Source organism: Electrona antarctica (assembly GCF_951216825.1).
Source record: "Electrona antarctica genome assembly, chromosome: 16".
Classification (NCBI taxonomy): Eukaryota; Metazoa; Chordata; class Actinopteri; order Myctophiformes; family Myctophidae; genus Electrona; species Electrona antarctica.
Window position 1 is genome coordinate 36,390,845 of NC_136797.1, and position 23,004 is coordinate 36,413,848.

At 45.0% G+C, this 23,004-nt stretch overlaps 1 protein-coding gene across 2 annotated transcripts in view; it reads right to left on the reverse strand.

Moving 5' to 3' along the window:
• The window catches only part of LOC306939773 (BCL2/adenovirus E1B 19 kDa protein-interacting protein 3), an 81,385-nt gene that overhangs the window by 16,527 nt on the left and 41,854 nt on the right, over positions 1-23,004 (reverse strand). The gene's annotated exons all lie outside the window — the stretch shown is intronic.

A 23,004-nucleotide genomic window follows, 5' to 3' on the forward strand; every position in this document is an offset into this window, starting at 1 on the left:
AGGTTAGTCTTACACACAGCCCCCCTTTTCTATTGTGGCCAGCCAAACTGTAAAATACAGTTTAGTGTGTTTGCTGAATAAACAGTCAGAGCATACAAGAGTTGTGAGCCCTCCTAATGCTATTAATGAATGAATGATGCAAATCAACATCAAATTAAACATACCCTAAGTGTGTGTGTGTGTGTGTGTGTGTGTGTGTGTGTGTGTGTGTGTGTGTGTGTGTGTGTGTGTGTGTGTGTGTGAGAGTTTAACATTCTATCATACTAACAAATATATCTCAAATATATACATTTATTCCAAGGCAATGTGGCTCTTCCATGATCAGAGGGAGAGGGGCAGAGGGCATTGCATTGGGGATAATGGCTTGCACATCTACTCTTAAACGTAAAGGCAGATCTGGCACAATGATTGATTTTAATATTGTAACGCCCAAACCATGCACACGCATAATGTTAGCAGTGCACGTGCACGTGCATGTGTTTTAGGGATGAAGGCTGGTGTCCAAGATAGCAACCTTTGCGGTGGAACACCTCTTGTGCAATTCTAAATCCCCAATGGCTTTAACAAACTCGACCCGAGATAGGCCCCATGGGGGTCATTCTCTTGGTAGAAAAAGCTGGCTAGCTTTGCAAAGGGAGCTCAGGTTTTGTCTTGACCTAAGTCAGGGATATTGTGTGAGAGAGAATGATTGTGGTCTTGTGTGCTATATGTACTGCTGGCAAGGAAAGACTGCCATTCCTTGGCTTTGTTAAGATAGCCAGCATATACCAGGAAGCGAGGAGCAGCAAGCAGCAAGCATGCAACATACAGTAGCAAGCAAGCACGCAACTAATCTATCCCAGTGGCTCCCAAAGTGGGGTCCCGGGACCCTCAGGGGTCCTTGAGAGAGTCCCCAGCTGAATGATAGTTTGGAACCAAATGGACCCTAACAGGTCCATTTGGTTCCATTTGTACACACTCAGAGTTACATTTAGTTTGATTTTGCAATATAGAATGGGGGTCGCAGAGATAGGAATGCCATAAAATGGGGGTCCGTAGCCTAATGCATGTCAAACCTGAGGTCCGTGAAATTAAACGGGTTGAGAATCACTGCTAGAGCCGAAAGAATCTTCTCTTCCCTGGCATATTTTTTCAAATAGGGTTCCGCGGGACAATTAGTGTCAATTTGGGGACAATGGGGGTCCTTGACATGAAAAAGTTTGGGGGTCCTTGACATGAAAAAGTTTGGGAACCACTCCAATGCATCACACCACCCTGCAGGTCATACCCACCAGCGCCATGCACACAGCAGAAAGCTGGCAGGCAGAGGCTCAGATGACACGTTTCAACCCCACATTATGTATACCGTAGTTATATAGCTCTTATTTATCTTTTTGAATAATACATTATTATTGAGGTTTGGACCTTTGGCGACCTCAGTTGGCTATACGGCCATGATCGTCTCTTGTTCAATATCTTTCTTTATTATTTAATTTTGTTTCCTTGTCACCACTCCAAGCTTTGCCAGAGCCATTAACCTTTATTGCTCAGCCATGCTACCAGGCAGCTTTAATAGATTTACTCTTAGCGTAAGGGTGCTATTTTGGTTTAGATTAATTTGCATATCAGTTATTATACAACTAATTACTTGAGTAATGAATAGTAACAAATAGTAACAAATAGTTTGCATATTTGTATTTAAGTACAGTACGACATACTAAATTGGTAGAAACATTTTTATCCTGTCAACTTATGATAGCCTAATAGTAATAACCTACCTACAAAAGTGCCAAAATGTATGAGGCAGAAATAAAAGGTTTTCAAATAATATAGAAAAAGTCTAGTAAAACAGCTATAGCTTGAATTCTGTACAGTAAATGCCTGATAATACTAAACATTTTAGTTGGTGTCAAGAGGACATGGACATTATTATGTGTGTTTTGAAACTAGTTGGATGTATTCCGATGGAGGTCAACTGTTGTTGAGATCTACGTGTTCACAACGTGTCTTGATGTGATGCGTTGTGAACTTGTAGGTGGACTACTTTCGCTTAAAAAAAAGTAGGGCTGAAGTAATCAATTCTCTATGTACTACGTTTGTGAATTTGGTTCCCGGGGAGACGCCTCATTTCTCTTTTGGGTCTCGAGTTGAAAAGGTTTGGGAAACGCTGCTACACATCAGTGGTTACTGAGACAATGGTTTGTGTGTTCTTACCAGAACCAATAGATTCACCTAATGACCGTTTTCTTGTTCTGTTCTTTATTCATTCTTAATTAGGTGATTCACCTACTTCTGTCTGTGGCTCCCAAGAGCTTTGGCATCAGTAACATCAGCATTCCACGCATGTAGCCAAGCATCCTTGAAAATAAATTGACATGACACACATGGTACAAATTACCATGCGTGCAAGCCCAAGTTCTTCCCCTTTGTCTCTCTCTCTGTTAACTCAACTGTAAATGCTCACTGAATAAACACATTCCTACAGAGTAAAGATAATTACTTTTTGCCCCTGTCCATCCATCCATCCGTCCTTGTGTGTGTGTGTGTGTGTGTGTGTGTGTGTGTGTGTACACTTGCCCGCGCACACACACTTTTCCCTTGCCCTCCAAGGCAAGTTTAGTTCCGTTTTCATGTTATATTTTAGCACCTGCCCAATTTTGCATGTGTATGTGCATGTCTCTCCTACTATATATGCTTTACTGTTTAAACACCACCCTATAAAAAGAGGAAAATAAAAAATAAAATAAATAACTTTTCTATTATTTTAAACATAGCCAATCTAGATCCGTTATTAATGGCATGCCCACATTGGAAACCAGGGTTAAAGTGATTAACTTTAACCAGGTTCGTCCTGATCCATAAAGCCATTCAGCCGTTTTACTTTCAGCATTCCCTCATCCATTTCTTATGTCGCTTAACTGTATTTCTCATCTGATCTCCAGCCTCGTTTCCAGGCAGGGAGGCAGGCGGTCAGAAAAAAGTCATTAGACAGAAAACGGCAAAGGAATTCTATCATTTATCAGAGGAACTTCAGATCTCTAACAATGTCCTGAGCCCAGCCTAGATCAAAGAGATGCCGACTGCTCTCAGTGTCGAGCAAATGACTGGCCATCCTGCCCATCCATCATGATTTGCAATGTAAGATAGCAAAATAATAAAACCTTTTCAGGTAATGGCCACGGTTAGATCTCTCCATTATACATGTCCCGGTCTTACAAGCCTGTATTATGCTGTGATTGATGACCTGATCTTTGCATGCATTAAAGGCTCTGCTTAAAATTCACTTTTTGTATCCGGGCAGACAAGGGATCTGATTAATGAGTGCCAATAAAACTAGTGGTGTTCCATGGTGGCTCTGTGGACCCTGTGAAAACACGATCTGATTGGCTGCCTGTTAGGAGCCTTTGGATTACTGCAATAAATAATAATTACAGTTCCTGGGCTCACCCCTAGAGGACAGCTATTGACTCATTTGAAGAACACATAGGGGGAGAAATGTAACATGCTGTGTATGGCTTATTTCTGTTTGGCAGTTGTTGTGATGTCATGCTATATTATGCTAGTATGAATGGCATGCATGCTAGGGTGAATGCATGAACACACACACACACACACACACACACACACACACACACACACACACACACACACACACACACACACACACACACACACACACACACACACACACACACACACACACACACACACACACACACACACACACACACACACACACAATTTATTTCTGAAAAGCAGAAGACATCATGTGAATGTGCTATGAATGCTGCTCCTTATAAACAATGTTAGTTATTTCCTCCGTTGTCATCACCCACAATAAAAAAAAACATTCACGCTGGTGGTTCCCTTTACCCAGAAGATACAGTCCTTAAGTGTAGAGCTGGCCATGACTGAACACAGGCTGAGGCAGGTTGGTTGGTAGATGCCAACTGGTTCATTCTCTTACTCCTGACCTATATATGACTCAGTGCTCACTGTGCTACCGTCTGGGTGTAAAGGTCCTGCATGGCTGACAGCTCAGTCCCGGTGCTGTGCTGCTCTGTGAGGGCAGCATCTTCCATACCAAGCAGTGAGTCCTAGGAGGCGGCCCTTCCAATAACAAAACAGTCAACACTTCCGGCGAGGCTGGAGTGAACACTGGTTGTGCACTCGCTGAGAGCCGCTGCAAGTGGCTTGGAGATCGAGGCATGGAGCTCACTCTCCCCCCGGTCGAGGCATGGAGCTCACTCTCCCCCCGGTCGAGGCATGGAGCTCACTCTCCCCCCGGTCGAGGCATGGAGCTCACTCTCCCCCCGGTCGAGGCATGGAGCTCACTCTCCCCCCGGTCGAGGCATGGAGCTCACTCTCCCCCCGGTCGAGGCATGGAGCTCACTCTCCCCCCGGTCGAGGCATGGAGCTCACTCTCCCCCCGGTCGAGGCATCGAGCTCACTCTCCCCCCGGTCGAGGCATCGAGCTCACTCTCCCCCCGGTCTCGGCTCCTCTCAAAGCAAATAAACAATTGGGACACAAACCTTTTGCCGCGTTTTGAGCTGAATGGAGGACCGAGTGTGGAGTGAGCGAGCGAGCAGGGCTTTGGGTATTGGAATTTGGCTCTCGTCTCGTCACCTTAACCAAAGTTTCCCAAAGTGGGGTCTGGGGACCCTCAGGGGTCCTTGATGGAAAGTTAGGAACCAAATGGACCCATTGATCTGTAACTCTGAGAGTGTACAAATGAAACCAAATGGACCCTAACAGGTCCATTTGGTTCCATTTGTACACTCTCAAGACTAACTAAATGGGGGTCCGTAACCTAATGCATGTCAAACTGGGGGGTCCATGAAATTAAACAGTTTGAGAATCACTGCCAGAGCCGTATAAAAAAATATTATCTTCTCTTCCCTGGTATATATTTTCTAATGGGGGTCCTCGGCTGATTAGTGTCAATTTGGGGGTCCTTGACATGAAAAAGTTTGGAAACCACTGACCTTAACCCACCCACTGGTGTCCACATGATTTGACCATCTCAGGTCCTCGCTGGAGGGGAACCGAGAGGAACCTGAAGCATTTCCACACATCATGTGGACCGTCAGATATATTGGGCGCCGTCGACAGCTATATAGTATACTCGTGGGTATACTCAGCCAGCCTCTATACGTCAATATCCAATATGCATGCTGCTGCCTCGCACATTCAATTCCCATTACGTGTGACGGGCTGTGAGTCTGTCAGTGTTCCTTGTGTCCATGCATGTTCACGGCATGTCGTCACTGCTCAACTGTTGACATGGTTGGTGGTACTAACACGCCTGATGGAGTACACAACATCTTGAGTGGTGGGTGCGGGACGCTGGGGTTGGGTTCCCCAGGGCTTTTCTTGTGACGGCAACACATGCACCCCGAGCATGACTGAATAAAACAAAGTATTCATCTATTTTTCTAATTTAATCTAATTAATCTAACGTTATGTGACAATATGTTTTGCATGGTATTTAATTTGCATGCAGGTGCATGCCTGGATGCAGTCACACAACACTGTAGACGCTGCACACACAAGCATGATATTGTACAGATCGTATGCACACTAGCTTATTAGTGGCAGCGGTGGCCGAACGGATTGCGGAGCGGTCTTGATACCGGAAGGTCACCAGTTCGAATCAGCGGTCCGACACGTTAAAATTACCACCGCTGAAGTGCCCTTGAGCAAGGCATTGAACCACTACCATGAAATGTTCTATGAGCAGGGCCTGGCTGGAAACAAGTTCTTGAGCTTAGCCCAGATACCCTGGGTAAATATAGTAACTTTGCTTTGCTTTGCATTCTAGTTATTAGCTGCTCGTGGCGGAACGTTCCGTCAGAAGGAATCCAACCAGCAACTGCTTCTGGCGTAATGTTCCGTCTGATAAGCTTTATTATTGATATCAAACCGGATCGCTGATTTCTTTTTTTTTAAATTATACTTTCCTTCTTTAGCGATCCTAGACCGGGTTGCGCAACCGTGCTGCCGTCCACCTCCCATTATACAGGCTGACTAAAAAGCTGAATAACTCGAAATCTACGGAGCTCTCCGTGGTTTGGATAAAACGCGCAATGTTCTTTGCTGATTATCCGGTGGTCTAGATGGAAACATTGGCGCTTTCTAGAGCAAGGATGGCTTCATTTTAGCTCGCTAGCATTGACGCTATTTATTTAGCATTAAACATGGACGCGCAAAACAGGATGTGGGTCCAGCGTGTGCTGCATTGAAGTGGGCTCGGCAGTCTGAGGTTGGCTCTGCGTCCAGCAGGTGGCAGTATAAGTGTTAATAGGGTTGTCCCGATCCGATCACGTGATCGGAAATCGGGGCCGATCACGTCATTTTCTAATGATCGGAATTGGATTTGGAGCAGAAAAGCGTGATCGGGACACCCCTAGTGTCAATATTAAATCCATATCTTGATATTAGAATGCATAATGTCTGTGATTTTGGATATTGTACTATTGTGATATGGCATAAGTGTTCTATAAAAATCGGATCGGGAAAAATCTGTATCGGCAGATACTCAAAATCAAATGATCGAAATCGGATCGGGAGCAAAAAAACGTGATCGGGACATCCCTAGTGATTAATGTTAACTACAATTATGCCAATTTGATGTTAAGAAACATTTGAGTTAAAGCAGCACTATGTAACCTTTTTAATGAATAAAATGTAATTTTGTCCAATCTGTGTGGTAGAGTATGTTAAGACAATATAACTTATACAATTGGGGTGGTTTTATCTTTTCTCCCTGCTCTTCTATTGAGACATTTTATATCCTGTGTCTAGGTGAGACATGACCTTTGACACAATCCTGTTTCTGGTTTTAACCCCTGCAGGCTGTACAGCTTTAACTGACAACCATAATGCTTAAAAATGATAAATAACTGTATTCCAAACAAGCATGGAGAAAATGTCCTTAGTTTTAGTCTTTAGCCAATTTATTTAATACATAAGCTTAGTGTTGTGGGAGGATGTGAAATCTGTCTTCCAATATTTTAGCCGTGCCAGTTTAAATTGTGTTTTTCTACATTGCAGGATGTTTTGTTGACTTGTTATTGCACAAACACTTTGTCTGGCCCTTTAGAATCTCACCACTGTACAAAAAAACCCACCATATATATATTGCTTTATATAGCCTACTGAAATGGAAAACAAAAAGTTAAAATGGAACAAAAATAAATGATGAATGATGCAAAGCTGTAATAATAACCTTGCTACAGACCTCATGCACACAAGCGTAATTATGTTGACCAAACTATACAACCAAGGACAAATTCATTTGAACCAAACGCTTTTGTGTGTTTATCCTTTGCTTGTTGAAAACGACGACGACAACAATCTGGAGTTCAGTTGGGGAGGTCTTATAGCATTGAGGCGTTTAACCTTCTACCACAGCTGTCTCTGGCTCTCCTGTCCATGTGGCTCCCATTATCCAGCTGGTCATGGTTCCCTGGCTCTGCCCCCACTCATATGGGAGCTCTCTACCTGTCTGTTCCCATCTTCCTCTTACACACCCCCCCACCCCCCCCCCCCCCCACCCTCTCTCTCTCCTCCTCCTCCTTTCCGTGGATTTCTCTATCTTTATGACCTTTCTCCAGCCCTACTTAGCTGACCTTGGTGTTACAGTATGTCAGTCCTCTCTCCCTTTGCCCACCTCACACCACCTCACCCCCCCCCCCCCCCCCCCCCTCCATTCTCTCTCAATTTCCACTTCGGTTATCAATTCAAACATTCATGCTTTAGTGGCATGAATGTACATGTACCCCTATCTTTCTCTTTCTCTCGAGTCTAGCCAGCTCTCTCCCTCTCACACCCCTGCCCCCTCTCACTCACATCCCTTCACCTCTTTCCCCCACACACACACACACACACACACACACACACACCCATCTCAGTACGTCCCATCTCCCCCCTGTCTCCACCTATATGTCTCTTCTCTCTCTTGTAAATTTTACCCCTTCGCTTATTTCTTCTCCGTTCCTTCCCCTCTCTCTCTCTCTCTCTCTCTCTTACTCTCTGCAGCTGTACATACTCTGCTTTTTAATTAGACAGAGCCTCACTAGCTCCGCCTCCCCTGCCTCCTACTCTATGTCCCTCCATCCTTTACTCCTCCCATCTCTCTCTCTCTCTCTCTCCACTCCATCTCTCTGCTCATGAGGATACAGGACTTGCATGGCGAAACAGAGAGGAAAGGAGAAGGTCAGACAGAGCGAAAGGGAGAGAGACAGAGACAGAGAGTCAGAGGGAAAGAAGAACAAGATACTTAGAGCTCAGCAGAGCGTTTGAGAGGATAACTGCCTGTTTTCCCCACTCGGATCCACTCGCTCCCGTTCGTTCACTTCACTCGCACTCCCCGCACCCCCCACACACACACACACACACACACACACACACACACACACACACACACACACACACACACACACACACACACACACACACACACACACACACACACACACACACACACACACACACACACACACACACACACACACACACACACACACACACACACACACACACACACACACACACACACACACAAGCTGCCAATCAGCTCTCCACAGCATCCATACTGCCCTCACAGCTCTAAAGAGAGGAAGAGGACAGAGTGAAGACAGGAAGAGAGGCAGCGGGGAGGTGAGGAAGAGGAACACGAGAGAGGGAGAGATAGAGTGGGATAGAGAGAGAGAGGGGGATAGAGAGAGAGAGAGAGAGAGAGAGAGAGAGAGAGAGAGAGAGAGAGATAGAGAGTGGGATAGAGAGAGAGAGGGGGATAGAGAGAGACAGAGACAGAGAGAGAGAGAGAGAGAGAGAGTGATAGAGAGGGCAGATGGAATCCATGCAGAGCGGAGCGGACAGAGCGAATCGTGCCGTGCAGCAGTGAAAGAGGTGTGAAAGGAAGGGAGGAAGGATTAAGGAAGGCAGGAGTGATGGGAGAACTGGAGAACACGTAAAGGAAAAGACAGAAGAGAGGAAGGGACACCATCTAAACAAAAGAGTGAAGATGGGAGAGGAGGGCTAAATAGACATGTGGTACGTTTGACTCAGACGAAGGATAGAATAACAACCTCCACTTCACTCCTCTCTCCAAACAACTCACAATTTACAATTCAAAACAATAAGGAATACATGCAGTGGAAGTTACCAGTGAGTTTATTTTACTTACTGTACAGTGTGCTTTGCTTTAGTTGCGAATGCTTTGTTTTACATGCTTTTGCGTTGGACTCGTGTCTATATGCGCTATGTACAGTAGGGGTGTGTGTGTGTGTGTGCATACTCACATGAATGTTTACATTTCAATTATGTGGTTGTCGTCATGTACAGTGTTACAGTGTGTGCAAGAGAGCATGCCTGTGTGTGTGTGTGTGTGTGTGTGTGTGCGTGCGTGCGTGCGTGCGTGCGCGCGCGCGCGCGCACGTGCACGTGCGTGTGCATGTGTAACATATTTATTAGACAACAAAATTAAATGGTCAACACTAAAGAGCAAAGTGTGTGTGTTTGTGTGTGCGTGCGTGCGTGTGCGAGAGAGGAGAGGGAGGCACAGGATTTCTGTGTGTGTGTGCGCGCGCGCGCGTGTACGTGTGCTGCGTGTGTGATAGAGAGGAGAGGGAGGCACAGGATTTCACTGTGTGTGTGAGCACGTGCATTCGTACGTGCGTGCGAGAGAGAGACAGAGAGAGAGGATGCTGGGATTTGCTTTACAGCAGGTGTGGGAGTTACTTTGTGAAATTGAGCAGCTTTATTGGGCGTATTAAAGACTACTTAGATTGGGCTGTGAGTGATGCAGTTCGGCAGAATGCTTTCATTGCATTTTGTCACTAATAACACTGTGCTGAAGACATAGAAAGTTATAGGGTGCTGTAGAGAAGGATTTCAATTTGTACGCCTGCCTGTGCGTGCGTGTGTACGTGCGTGCGTGCTATTCAAGTTATTCATAGAATGCATAACAATTAAAACTATGATTCAGTAACAAAAACATGCCTTTTATCAGAATCAGAGTCAGCTTTATTGTCACATCACAGGTGTACAGGTGCAAAAAAGTGGACTCATCGATTTGTAATATTGTACATTCTAGGGATATTACAGCACATCATTTAGATTCATGTCATCTCATTCTAACAGTAATGTAATTGTAGGCATTGCTTTACATGCATACTACTACAGGTAAACATAATGCCCACAACCCCGACACAGTACAATCCTGGTTTCAAATTTGACCACAAGAATACGCCTAAAGCATCAAAAACAATCAGTGGACGTCCATTGAAAATATAGCAGATCTACACACTTACGTGTCACTACGCAATACAGATCTGCAATTTTGGGTGAAGATGTTTAGTTTAGAGTTTCCCAGGACTCTGTAGTATCCCTCTTAAGTTTTCATTCTAGTTAACTAAACCATGTAGGGTTTAATAAAGCAATAAGCGGTCTCAGGTTACCTTGTATTTTATAACGGCTGAGAGGCGTATAGGCAACCCTCTCAGACTTTATAAAATACAGGTAAACTGAGACCTTGGTCAATCTCATGGTAAAGCTAAATTTAGCAACTACTGTATGTGTGTGAAATATTCGTCAAAACCACTAGCATGGCTAAACGAGACATGCCACTATTAATTAATTATTTCTTCCACCAATGCCACAGTGTTTTCAGTGCATACCGTTATTTTGAAGGCCAAGGCCGTACATTTCTGTGCGATCGTATTTTAATTCACCCGAAACATAAATTGTGTGCTGCGATCATCAACGCTTTAGTTATGGGCCGTTAATAAAGCTTGTTTTGGCCTGGGAAAAGAATCGGAGACAAATGCTTTTAAATAGATCGGTTTACATTGAGGCGGATATAGGTGGACTTCATTTCCAGTTCACTACGGTTTTCATCGGTTTCCTAGTAACCTACTGTAGTATCTTTCATATGTTGGCAAAGAGACCATTGTAACATATGTACTACATATAATACATGTAATGAAATTGGCATTGGCACATGATGTGCCAAGTGGTTACCTGTATTTGAAGATTGAGGAATTGACTGTGTAACACCACCTCACAAACACACACACCGTTATACACACACACAAATACACAGAAACAATGCACGTACACACATACTGTACAGTGTGCACACACACACACACACACACACACACATACACATGCACACTGTATGCACGCACGTGTACACACACACACACACACACACACACACACACACACACAAATTGTACACACAGAATCGCTGTGCTGTTAGTTCTGTCTGTCAACCCACTAGTCCCCCCCCCCCCCCCCCCCTCTCTCTCTGGCTCTACTTTCTCTCTCTAATCTCATCTCATCAGTGTGCAGTTTTAGGGGGGGGACAGTTTAGGCTTGCCAGAAATGTATGTGCCCCCCCCCCCCCCCCCCCCCCCCTGCTCTATCATCCCACTTCTTTGTCCCCTCGTTTATATCAATCTACTCCTGCAGTTATTTCTTTTAATTTCATCCATTGATGTAATTGATTTCCCTGCAGTCCACCCACCCAGTGTTTACCTCCCAGTTCTCCCCACTGTCTCAACGACACTCAGAGAGAGTTGGGTGAAGCAGCCAGGTGTCTTGTGGGGATCCGGCAGAGCGTGAGCATTCTCTAGCTCAGTGATTCTCAACCTTTTTAATTTCAAGGACCACCAGTTTCATATGCAATAGGCCACAGACCTCCGTTTGATACGATGTTTATCTCTGGGACCTCAATCAAACACTGTGCAGGAAATTCATCAGTGTTTATTTAACTCTCAGAGTGTGCAAATGGAACCGAAGGGTGCCATTTGCACACTCTGAGTTACAGGCCTGCAACGGTCCAGTTCGATCCCAACTGTCGATCACTTAACTCCATCTGGGGACGCCTTGGAACCCTCTCGCCCAAACTATAGTGACTTCTGACCAAACGTCAAACGTTTCCCTTCAAGTGATCTGGTGCCGTCCCACACTTCCGCATTCCAGGAAAATGCGGAAGTACCGCTCTCAAACCCAAGACGTAAAAGGGTGGCGGCTCGCCGAGCGATCGTTGCGAAGTACGCTTCAGCCGACTCATCGCCGTTCGAGTCATGTCCTGCTGGGACAGAATTGTAACTCATATCCCTCATAGTGTCCCGCCACAGGTACCCCCTTCCAGTCTAGCTCACTGGTTTCCAAACTTTTCACGTCGACACCCAAAAGAGAAATTAGACGTTTGCCCAGGACCGAAACTAGTGAAAATAGCAGATCTACAAGCAAGCACACAATGTCCCTTTGCACAGTGGTGTGAGCTTGTACATCAGCTGTTTTCATTACTTATTATATATTTTTTGTGGAATTTCTTAGATTTGTTTGTTTTAAAATGTCTAAAATTTAAATTTTTATTTTAAAATGTAGAAAAAGAAAGAGTTTTTTACTCGAGTTGTGACCCATACATGGGTCCCGACCCACTGTTTGGGAAACTGACACACAATGAGGATCGTGGGACATTGCAGTGTGACAGCTTGGAGGAGGCCGACCCCCCTGGGGAGTGCCGCGACAGTGGTGTGCCGCCATGTGCTGCTGGCCATGCCAGCCGTAACACCTGTTCAGTTTGGCTGCCTCTGCAGACGGGGACGAGACTTAGCATACTAAACGGACACTTGAATCCTTAACAAGAACCCAACAAAGACTGGGGGGAAATTAGGCTGGAAGACAAAAACAAACAAACAAACAAAGATAGACATGCAGCAGTACCATTTTGAGGTGTTTGTAGTACTTTACTTTCCTCCACTACATCTCGGATCCAAATATTTTACTTTTACTCCACTACATTTATTTGAAAACTTTACTTACTAGTTACTTTGTAGATTGAACCACTTCAGCCCTATATACATTTTTCAACCATTTGAAATAGCCAACACAATGCGTCGCGATGCAATGCATTGCGAGCTTGTAGATCTGCGTAAGTTTTCAATACATTTGAAAACTTGAAATAGGACATTCTGCATAATGAGTACTTTTACTTTTGGTTCTTTAAAGTCCATTTTGATGCCAATACTTTTGTACCTTTACTCAACTACATTTTGAATTAAAACAATAAACAGAGTATTTCTACACTGCAGTATTGATACTTTTACCTATGTAAAGAATTGGAGTACATTTTCCAACACTGACAAAAAGAAACAATTAGAAAATGGCAGAAATAATGTCACGTAATGTTCGTTCTCCGTTGAATAGAAGAGTTGGGATGTGTGGAGAGTTGGTCAGGGCGTTTCAGGAAAGGCACCATTTACAATTTAGGCATTCAGCATGCTCTTATGCAGAGTGAAATGAAATGAAATGATTACTATATTTACCCAGGGTATCTGGGCTAAGCTCAAGAACTTGTTTCCAGCCAGGCCCTGCTCATAGAACATTTCATCGTAGTGGTTCAATGCCTTGTTCAAGGGCACTTCAGCGGTGGTAATTTTAACGTGTCGGACCGCTGATTCGAACTGGCGACCTTCCGGTATCAAAACCGCTCCACAATCCGTTCGGCCACCGATGCCACTAAATGCAAGATCAGAGTGAATGACATGAACCCTAGTCAAGAAACAACAGGGTAAATAATCACAAAAAATAGAGTGCATAAGAAAACAATGTAGTGCTTCAAAGAAACACCAGGAGAGCACATACTGTAGTGTTACCCTACTTTTCTTAGTGTGATGACTTATTCTGTACGTGTTCTTTACCCTTACCTGTGTCTTTGCTTCATCCATACTGCAGTGCTGCTATGACAACTGAATTTCCCTTGGGATCAATAAAGGTCAATGTATCAAACCATGAAACAACATGGTTACACGAATGACAGGCACCAATCTAAATAACAAAAACGTGGCAAGAATAAACAGAATAAAATAAATTCAAAGACATATTTATGTGAAAAGTGGAGGTATTGCTGTGTCCTTTCGGCAGTGCGAATACAAATTTTGCTCTGATCGGTCCAGCGGTTTCCGGTTTGTGAGATTAGTCACGCACGCACGCACGCACGCACGCACGCACGCACGCACGCACGCACGCACAGACCCTCCTACATGAGTAGACTCTTGCCATGCCATGAAAAGGTGACAAGAAGGGAAGGGAAATAGACCTCCATGAATGTTGGTGACAGGACTGCAACTGTCAATTATTTACTTCTAAATTCTATTGATTACGGTAGTATTTTGATTATCAAATGATCCTGAAGCATGTTTAATATTCAATACTTCAATCTATTCTTTTTTATAATTGGTTAAATTGATTACTATAGTTCAATTAACTGTCGCACCTCTATTTGGTGATGCACTGTAGCTCAGCCTGCATGCCTTCGTATCTAGATCTCTTCCCTGATTGAGACTTCCCTGTTCATTCATGTCCTTCTAGGAAAGCAGAGTTCTTGTTTGAATCCCATTTAGCCTATCCGGTAATGAGCAATGGTAACATAGGCTCAATCATGAATAGTTATTAGGAGGGCACTTTCTGAATGATTGGGCTACTGCCTACCGGTATATGACTCAACAAAGTACATTGTGTATATGCAAACGCACACAAGCTGGTGTGTGTGTGTGTGTGTGTGTGTGTGTGTGTGGTGGTCATGTATGCAGCAGCATAGTTAGACCAGTGGTTCTCAATCTTTTCAGGTTGTGACCGGTAAAATAATTATATTTCAACAGGGGACCCCCTACCCTGACAAGCAGCGGGCGGCGGTGGATGGATGGTAACCGCAAGGTTGCCAGTTCAAACCCAGACTCCCCCAGAGTTAGTGTCGAAGTGTCCTTGAGCAAGACACTGAACCCCTAATTGCTCCTGATGTGCCGGTTGGTGCCTTGCATGGTTTCCGCCGCCATCAGTGTGTGAATGGGTGAATGTAATGCACAAACTATGTAAAGCTCCTTGGATAAAGGCGCTATATAAATGCACCATTTACTAAGCACTTGGAATGTAGGAGTTTGAGTGAGGCATTACATTTTGTTTGACTCAGTTCCACAGGTCGTTGTGAGGCGTTGTGTACCTCTTGCCTCTTTCTTACATTATTTGACAATTTGGCCAATGTTTGACCAGTGTTCATAGTATAGTTTGTTGATTACTCTTGATGCAGTAATGGTCTCTTTCCTTTCTTTTTTGCCAGGTGAAGCCTGGCCTATAACCTCTGCTGTTGGCTTAACCAAGTCATGATTGGCTGCCCCTAAGCCAATGGTATACTCTGAAATGCTGCCTAAGCCAATGGGAGTCTGCACCACTCGTGTAGTCAATCACGTAGTAGCGACCTAGTCATGATTGGCTGCCTGTATTAGATACCTAGTCATGATTGGCTAGCCTGGGTTCCAGCCTGATTCGCTGCGTTCCGCGGATCTGAAAATGTCACTGCGCTACTCAGTGACATTTTCAGATCCGCAGAACGGAACCCAGGCTGATGATTGGCTGCCTCCTAAGCCCTGGCCCGCACCGCAGACGTCTGCACCCACACAGGCACACTGCATGGAACGCCAGCAGCCAACAGCTGCTAATGGTATGAGCTAACTGGACAGCACGAAAGCCACAACAAAACACAGTGAACGGAACATCGGAAACAAACGCAAACAATGGCCACGAGGTTGTGATGCAGAAACATACACGTTACAAAAATAATAATAATAATAATATGGGAGGCGCCCGCTGGTCAAGTGGTCCAGGCGCATGCCACATATACTGTATGCTTTGGCCTGACAGCGCGTCGCGTGTTCGAGCCCCGTTCATGACGACCTTTGCTGCATGTCTCTCCTCTTCTCTCTCTCCCTCTTTCCTGTCTATCTTCACTTGATACTATCAATAAAAAAGGCAGAAAAGCCAAAAAAGCAATGGGGGGAAAATCAAGAAAAGAAAAAAAAGGAGCACAGATGCACAATGGAGAGCGCTCGTTTCACCTGGCAGTTAATGATAAGCGTGTCATTCTTGTTTAGGTATTAAAAAGGTCTTAAATGTCCTTACATTGTCACTTCACTGTCATCTGGGGACCCCGCCCACAAAATCATCTGGTCTTGAGAACAACCGAGTTAGATCATGGTGAAATATGTGGCGATGCATTGATGTGATGGCCGACGCTCTTACAAGACACATGTGATGCAAGTACACAGTAGTACAGGGGTTCTCAACCCGTGGGTCGCGACCCCTCGGGGGGGGGGGGTCGCCAAATTATTTTAGGGGGTCCCCAAATTATTTTCAGGGAAAAAAAGAAAAAGAAATATTTTTTTTTAAATTTTATTTTCACGATTTTTCAAAAATAGCAGACCTACAAGCTCGTAGCGCGCCACTCGGTGGCGCGCTATGAGCTTGTAGATCTGCTATTTTTCAATAGCTAAATTATAACAATGCTTAAAACACCAAAAGGGGTTCCCGCCCAAAATGGTTTAAGGTTATTGTAGCAGTCAATTTATATTGGGGGTCGGGAGGGGGCGGGGCGGGGGTCCCGAGACATTGCCAAAGCATTTCCGGGGGTCCCCGGCCAAAAACGTTGAGAACCCCTGCAGTAGTAAACCAATTAAGCAGCATTTTGTTGCTGTCGTCGGGCAGAAACCTCTTATCTCCATGTTGAATGCGTTGCCATATTTTGACTTTTTGTGTTGTTTTTTTGTAAATGAATACCCAGGCCCAGATTAACAATGGAATTTAGTGGAGTTTAAGCTCCAGGGCCCGCAGCTTGCAGGGCCCTGTGCGAGACTATTTCAAATAGGTACAGCTGTTGCTTCCGTCTAAATATACCGAGTTCAATGTAACGCAACACAGGAACCGTGGTTTTGGTCGTCCAACAGTTTCTTAACCACTCGGTGGGAGGAGACTAGCAGATACAGCGTCAGGGAGCAGCCTTATAACTCTATGGGAGTAGCGGCGATAGTGCTGACAGTGCGTTGAACACTCGCGCGTTCAATCCCTTAAACGCAAAGTGTGGTTCTTGATTGTGTAGTGCCAGGGCCCTCGGAGGGGTTGATTGTGTAGTGCCAGGGCCCTCGGAGGGGTTGATTGTGTAGTGCCAGGGCCCTCAGAGGGGTTGATTGTGTAGTGCCAGGGCCCTCGGAGGGGTTGATTGTGTAGTGCCAGGGCCCTCGGAGGGGTTGATTGTGTAGTGCCAGGGCCCTCAGAGGGGTTGATTGTGTAGTGCCAGGGCCCTCGGTGGGGTTGATTGTGTAGTGCCAGGGCCCTCGGAGGGGTTGATTGTGTAGTGCCAGGGCCCTCGGAGGGGTTGATTGTGTAGTGCCAGGGCCCTCGGAGGGGTTGATTGTGTAGTGCCAGGGCCCTCGATCGGAGGGGTTGATTGTGTAGTGCCAGGGCCCTCGGAGGGGTTGATTGTGTAGTGCCAGGGCCCTCGGAGGGGTTGATTGTGTAGTGCCAGGGCCCTCGGAGGGCTTGATTGTGTAGTGCCAGGGCCCTCGGAGGGGTTGATTGTGTAGTGCCAGGGCCCTCGGAGGGGTTGATTGTGTAGTGCCAGGGCCCTCGGAGGGGTTGATTGTGTAGTGCCAGGGCCCTCGGAGGGGTTGATTGTGTAGGTCCAGGGCCCTCGGAGGGGTTGATTGTGTAGGTCCAGGGCCCTCGGAGGGGTTGATTGTGTAGGTCCAGGGCCCTCGGAGGGGTTGATTCGGCACTGTGAATGCCCTACTTCATTACACTACAACATCACACAAAATAAAAGGTAGCAGATCTGCAAAACGCGTTGTGAACGTATAGATCTGCTACTTTTGCAAAAAATAAAAAATAAAATATAAAAAAAGAATCCTGAAAGAGTATTGGACTTACGAAGTTTCCTACCCGACTTGCATGTATATGCTATTAAACAGGGTAGTGGTTCTTTCAATTGTGTTCACCATATCACTTGTATGGTGTAATGAGCTCAGAATGATGATGACTTTGTTATATCAAGGCCCATTATTGTTTCAGCATTAGAGCCACGGACCACCATTTGATTAGATTTAGCCTTGTAGACCCACAACTAAAGAATTTTGTTATTTTGATCGTTTGCCTGTTATCTCTCCTATATGGTACCACATAATCTTATCCAATGATAACAATTATTTTACATTCTCTAAATTGTGTTGACCTCTTGTTGCAGATGTTTAACAATAATTTAACTCTTAAAAAGCGTAAAATGAAACCAAATGGACCCAATAAGGGTTATTGGTTTGGTTATAGTTAGAGATCTAATAAGGGTTCATTTGGTTACCAACTCTCTACATCATTTAGCTGGGGACCACCTGGAATCCCCCTCAAGGACCATGGTTGAAAACCACTGTTTTAGGTGACCCAATAGCCAGTTCCTGGAACCTTATTCATGCCTGACTAGACACCCATACAAGTATGTTTATCCAAGAGCCTGAGGAGGATGTTTACCACATCTGACACCATCGTGTATCTGTATCTCTCATCTCCCACCTCCCCCCCTCTCTCTCTCTCTCCCTCTCTCTCTCCCCCTCCCTCTCTCTCTGCGCTTTTATCAAAGGTAACAGCAAATGTCCTCATGGATAGTTTTGTTGTCTCCAGAGACATGGACTCCCTGGAACATTGTTGTAATTGCGCTAGAATCCACGACACAATACACAACAGGAAACGTTGTCTCAATTGGTGGTGCATTAATTGTTCAGTGAGCTGCAGGAATCACAGCCCATATACCGTGCTCCCCATCAGCGGCAGATCAGGGAACGCGCTTCTGTGTGAAATTCTGCACAGGCTTTCAAAAAATGTCGAATTTAAAGTGTATTACTTATTTCACAGACGTTTTTTCATTTTACCACTCCGTCTTTATTATTGACCTCTGTTGGAACTCTGGACTGCCTTCAGATGTTTGACACGATGGCCGGAAATAGGTCAAAAATAGGCTGTTTTGCCCAGACGCCAATGCTATGTGACCGAGACTCGCAGCTCTAGTGAATTAAGGGGGAGGTCACAGATAGGGCTAATAAAGCCTTATTCATACTTTGTCGTACCAAGTTGCTGAAAATAGCACATCTACGAGCTCATCACACGTCGGCAAGTGACATCTTCGTTCGGTATATGGTCAGCATTACTCTTCCTGGTCTCGTGTTCCCTGGGACCAATGGATGATCAAATACCTTTTCCTAGTTCCTCTCCTTTCCTCTTTAAACGCTCTGACATGCCGGCGCTTCTGATTTACCACCTCACTGAACCCTAACTGTGACACTTCCATCGCCTGCCAGCGGTTGTTCCCTCCTGCTTCCCCCCTCCTCCCTCCCTCTCCCTCTCCCTCTCTCTCCCCCTCTGTCTTGCTCTCTCCACTTCCCCCTTCTACCTCCTCCTCCTCTTCTCTCCCTCTCTCTGTTCTTCTCTCTCCTTCCCCTCTGCCCCCTCGACACTCTTCCTTAATCCATCTCTTGGATCACCTCACCTCCACTTGCCCCTACTCATACAGACCTGCTCTAAAGGCCGATTCATACTCCAGTTTTAGGTGATAAGGTGACCACCGCTATCACCGAAAACTACAACATGACATCACTGAGCTGCGGTAAGAGAAAACCACTGCTCTCCCCAGCCCTCTCTGTTTTTACTAAGCACCAAAACGGTGGTCACCGTCTCGGTCGCTCCGGGCAATGTGATTGGTCTAGAAGTTGGGGGGTGGCCCCCTTGGTTTTGCAAGCTCCCCGACGTAAAAATAATACAAACTCACAAAACAGAGCAACTGGAGAACGAGAGAACCAAGGAATTAAATAATAGAGACCGTGACATAAAGAGAGTGAGACTATATAGAATAGGAAAGGAACAGAAAAGGACCAGAAAGGAATAGAATAGAGGCAGATAGGCGGCAGTAGAGAGAAAGCAGAGGGAAAACAATGGACGAATTTGAGGAATTGTTGCCAAATTGGTAGAGAGTCCACCTGGGACACAGAAGGTCGTTGGTTCAGTCCTAGCCTGCCGATGTGATGAAGTGTTCCTGAGCAAGGGCACTAGCTGCCCCCGTAGCGCCAGCTGCGCCTGATACTTATATGGGTTAAATGCAGAGTACACATTTCACTGTATATGCATATACTGTACTGTATACTGTGACAAATACCGCAAGGGAGTGCGGACCAAATGATTCATTATTATAATTAAACTTTACAGAATATAATATTTCAATCAAGAGGGGGGGGGGGGGGGGGGGGATTAGTCGGATCAACGGAATGGAATGAATTCTGTACAGTGTACAGGGTTTGATGAGGTCAGATATGGAATGTCAGAACAGGTCATCTCCATATATGGAGATCTAAGGGTGGAAGCGGGGGAAGTGTCTCGAGTGTACAGGGTTTGATGAGGGCCCAGGCCTTAATTTTCAGGCCTGTTGAAAACTCTAGTTTTCACCGGCTGCCGGGCGCAGCTGCACTAATAACTTTGGGGCAGGCCCGTCTAGAGTTTAAATGGACAGGCATCAGTCAAAAGGAAGACATCGAAGAGGAAGAATGAATCGGGAAGGATCAACATATGGAATGTCATAACAGGTTCTGACATATCCATATATGGAGATCTAAGGATTTGAGGTCAGATGTAAAGTTGCTGGCCAATATCGATGACATCAGGGATCTCCATATATGGGCTTAATTGCGACAGCAGTTCGCATTTACTATGACATCAGGGATCTCCATCCCTGATGATGTCACGTGATGCACGAGACCTGGACACCATATATGGGGGCTTTCGCATGTATGGGGATTTTGAGTGATACACTGACTGACGGACAAAAATGTACGATTTCATAGTAAATGCGACTTGCGGTCGCAACAAACACCATCCAAATGAAAGGTCTTTCTTCTTCCTCAAGCTGGATAGTAGAGTATTATCAGTGATGATCTGGGTGTTATTGCTGTGGAAATGTGGGTCCATTTGATTTAATTGTACAAAATTGTTAAACCATCCACATTACTTAATTTACAATAAGTCTACACAATTAGAAAATGTAGAAGAATTGTTATTTTGATCATTTGCCCGTTATCTCTCCAAATGGTACCACATCAACACAGCATGGAATTGTGGAACAAAATATAATAAATCTTGGGTCTGAGGCTAAATCTCAAAATGTGGTCCGTGGCTCAAATTCTGAATAAATGATGTACCGTGTTATGAAGAAGGTTGAAAACCACTGGTATAGTGGTACATGTCTCCAATGTACACGCTACACAGTCCTGTCCCGTAACGTTAGAGGCACGTGCAGACAATCCAGTCCGATGTGCTTTTGTGCATAATTCAGTTCAATCAATTCAATCTGCAGGAAGAACTCCACCATTCCATAACCTTCCGCCTTCCGCCAGAACTGTCATATCCAACAAGTCTTGTATTATTGGCACAGATGGAATTCACAACGTCGTTGACAACACTGAGGCGTTATTGTTGGATGAATGCAAACACAGACCATGGCTCCTTGTCTTTGTAAATGTGTCAGATGTGTGTGTGTGTGTGTGGGGGGGGGGGGGGGGGGGGGGGGGGGGGGGGATTGTTCCATGTGCGTCAGCACAACTTAGCACCAGGAGATCGGATATGACCTCACCATCACACGCAGGCACACAAGCACACATCTTAGAGCAGTGGTTCGCAACCTGTGGGTCGGGACGCCCAGGGGGGTCCCCACAGGATCTTTAGGGGGTCCCCAGATGACAGCGAAGTGACAATTTAAGGACTTGTAATACAATTATTTTTAGGAAGACCATTAATGCATCAAAAGTAATCAACAAACTATACTATGAAAACTGATCAAACATTGGCGAAATTGTCAAATAATCACGTAAAATTGTGAAAATAGCCGTGAGCTTGAGATCTGCTATTTTTCTCTCTAAATGTATCTGTGGAAACGAGTCAAACTAAATTGAGTGCCTGTCAGGGTGGGGGGTCCCCAGGCAGTTCAAATATGATTATTTTGGGGGGGTGACGGCCTGAAAAGGTTGAGAGGCATAGCTTTCTTAGAGGCACACAAATATTCTGTGTAAAATCGATCCATTTGTAACTCTGCGAGTTACACATGGTAATGGACCCAGAGGGTCCATTTGCTTACATTTGTACACTCGCAGAATTACATGAACACTGAGTTTATAGGCAAGCTGGTAAGGAAGCTAACCCTAGCTGGGGAGCTTGTAAATCTTAAATAATAACCTGTGAAAGAGTTACGACCCATACTGACATTATTACTCTGCACACCTTCCTTGCTCGGCGTTGGTGATTTATGCCTTTGTCTTGCCAATAAAGCCCAACATGTAAATGTCACGTGAGGGACAGGGTTGGTCTCCTGCCACAGCAGAGAACCCAGCATTAAGATCTTCTGGATTCATTAAACCAGGGGTTCCCAAAACAAACGGAAATGTGTTTCTGGGAATCCTTTGCAGAGCAAATCTGGTGTAGGACACCCAGAAGAGAGAGAGGGACAAAGGTAAACCCTCTAGAGCTTTTCCGTCCACACCAAATCTCTTCGCCAAAAATAGCCTCACAACGTGCCACATTTTTGCCTAATGTTCCCCCTCAAATGTGGATGCTGAGGTTCAAGTTGAAAGAAACAGGGAGAAATGCGTCCAAGTTGTGGTAGAAGAAGCGAGAGTATAGTGGGACTGATGAGAGTGGAAGGAAGAAAGTGTTGGTGCCAAATTAAAGAATGATGGGGAGACAGTGGAAATGAGTTGACCTGCCATAGAAGGATAGAGTATAATGGCACTGGAACGGAATGAATGGATGGAAGCTATAGGGGAGAATCTGTCAGGGGGGAGGTTGAAGGTCGAGTCCTTTGCAGAGAATCCGTTACATCTGTGAGTGAAGGGAAATGGGCTATTAATAAAAAAGCAAGGCTAGAAACAAAGGAGAATATGGCTATACGCTTTGAATGGTAGCTCAGCTCAAGCTGGCAATTCAAAGAACATTTTTTGATGTGGGTATTGTTGTTGTTGACTTTGTAAATTTCAGTGATAGGCTTTGTATATTTAGTTATTTATCATATCTCAGCCTAAAAAGCAATCAGAAATGTAATTCTTATTGATATATTGCAATGTCCAATGCCAGACTTAATATTAAATAATAAATCA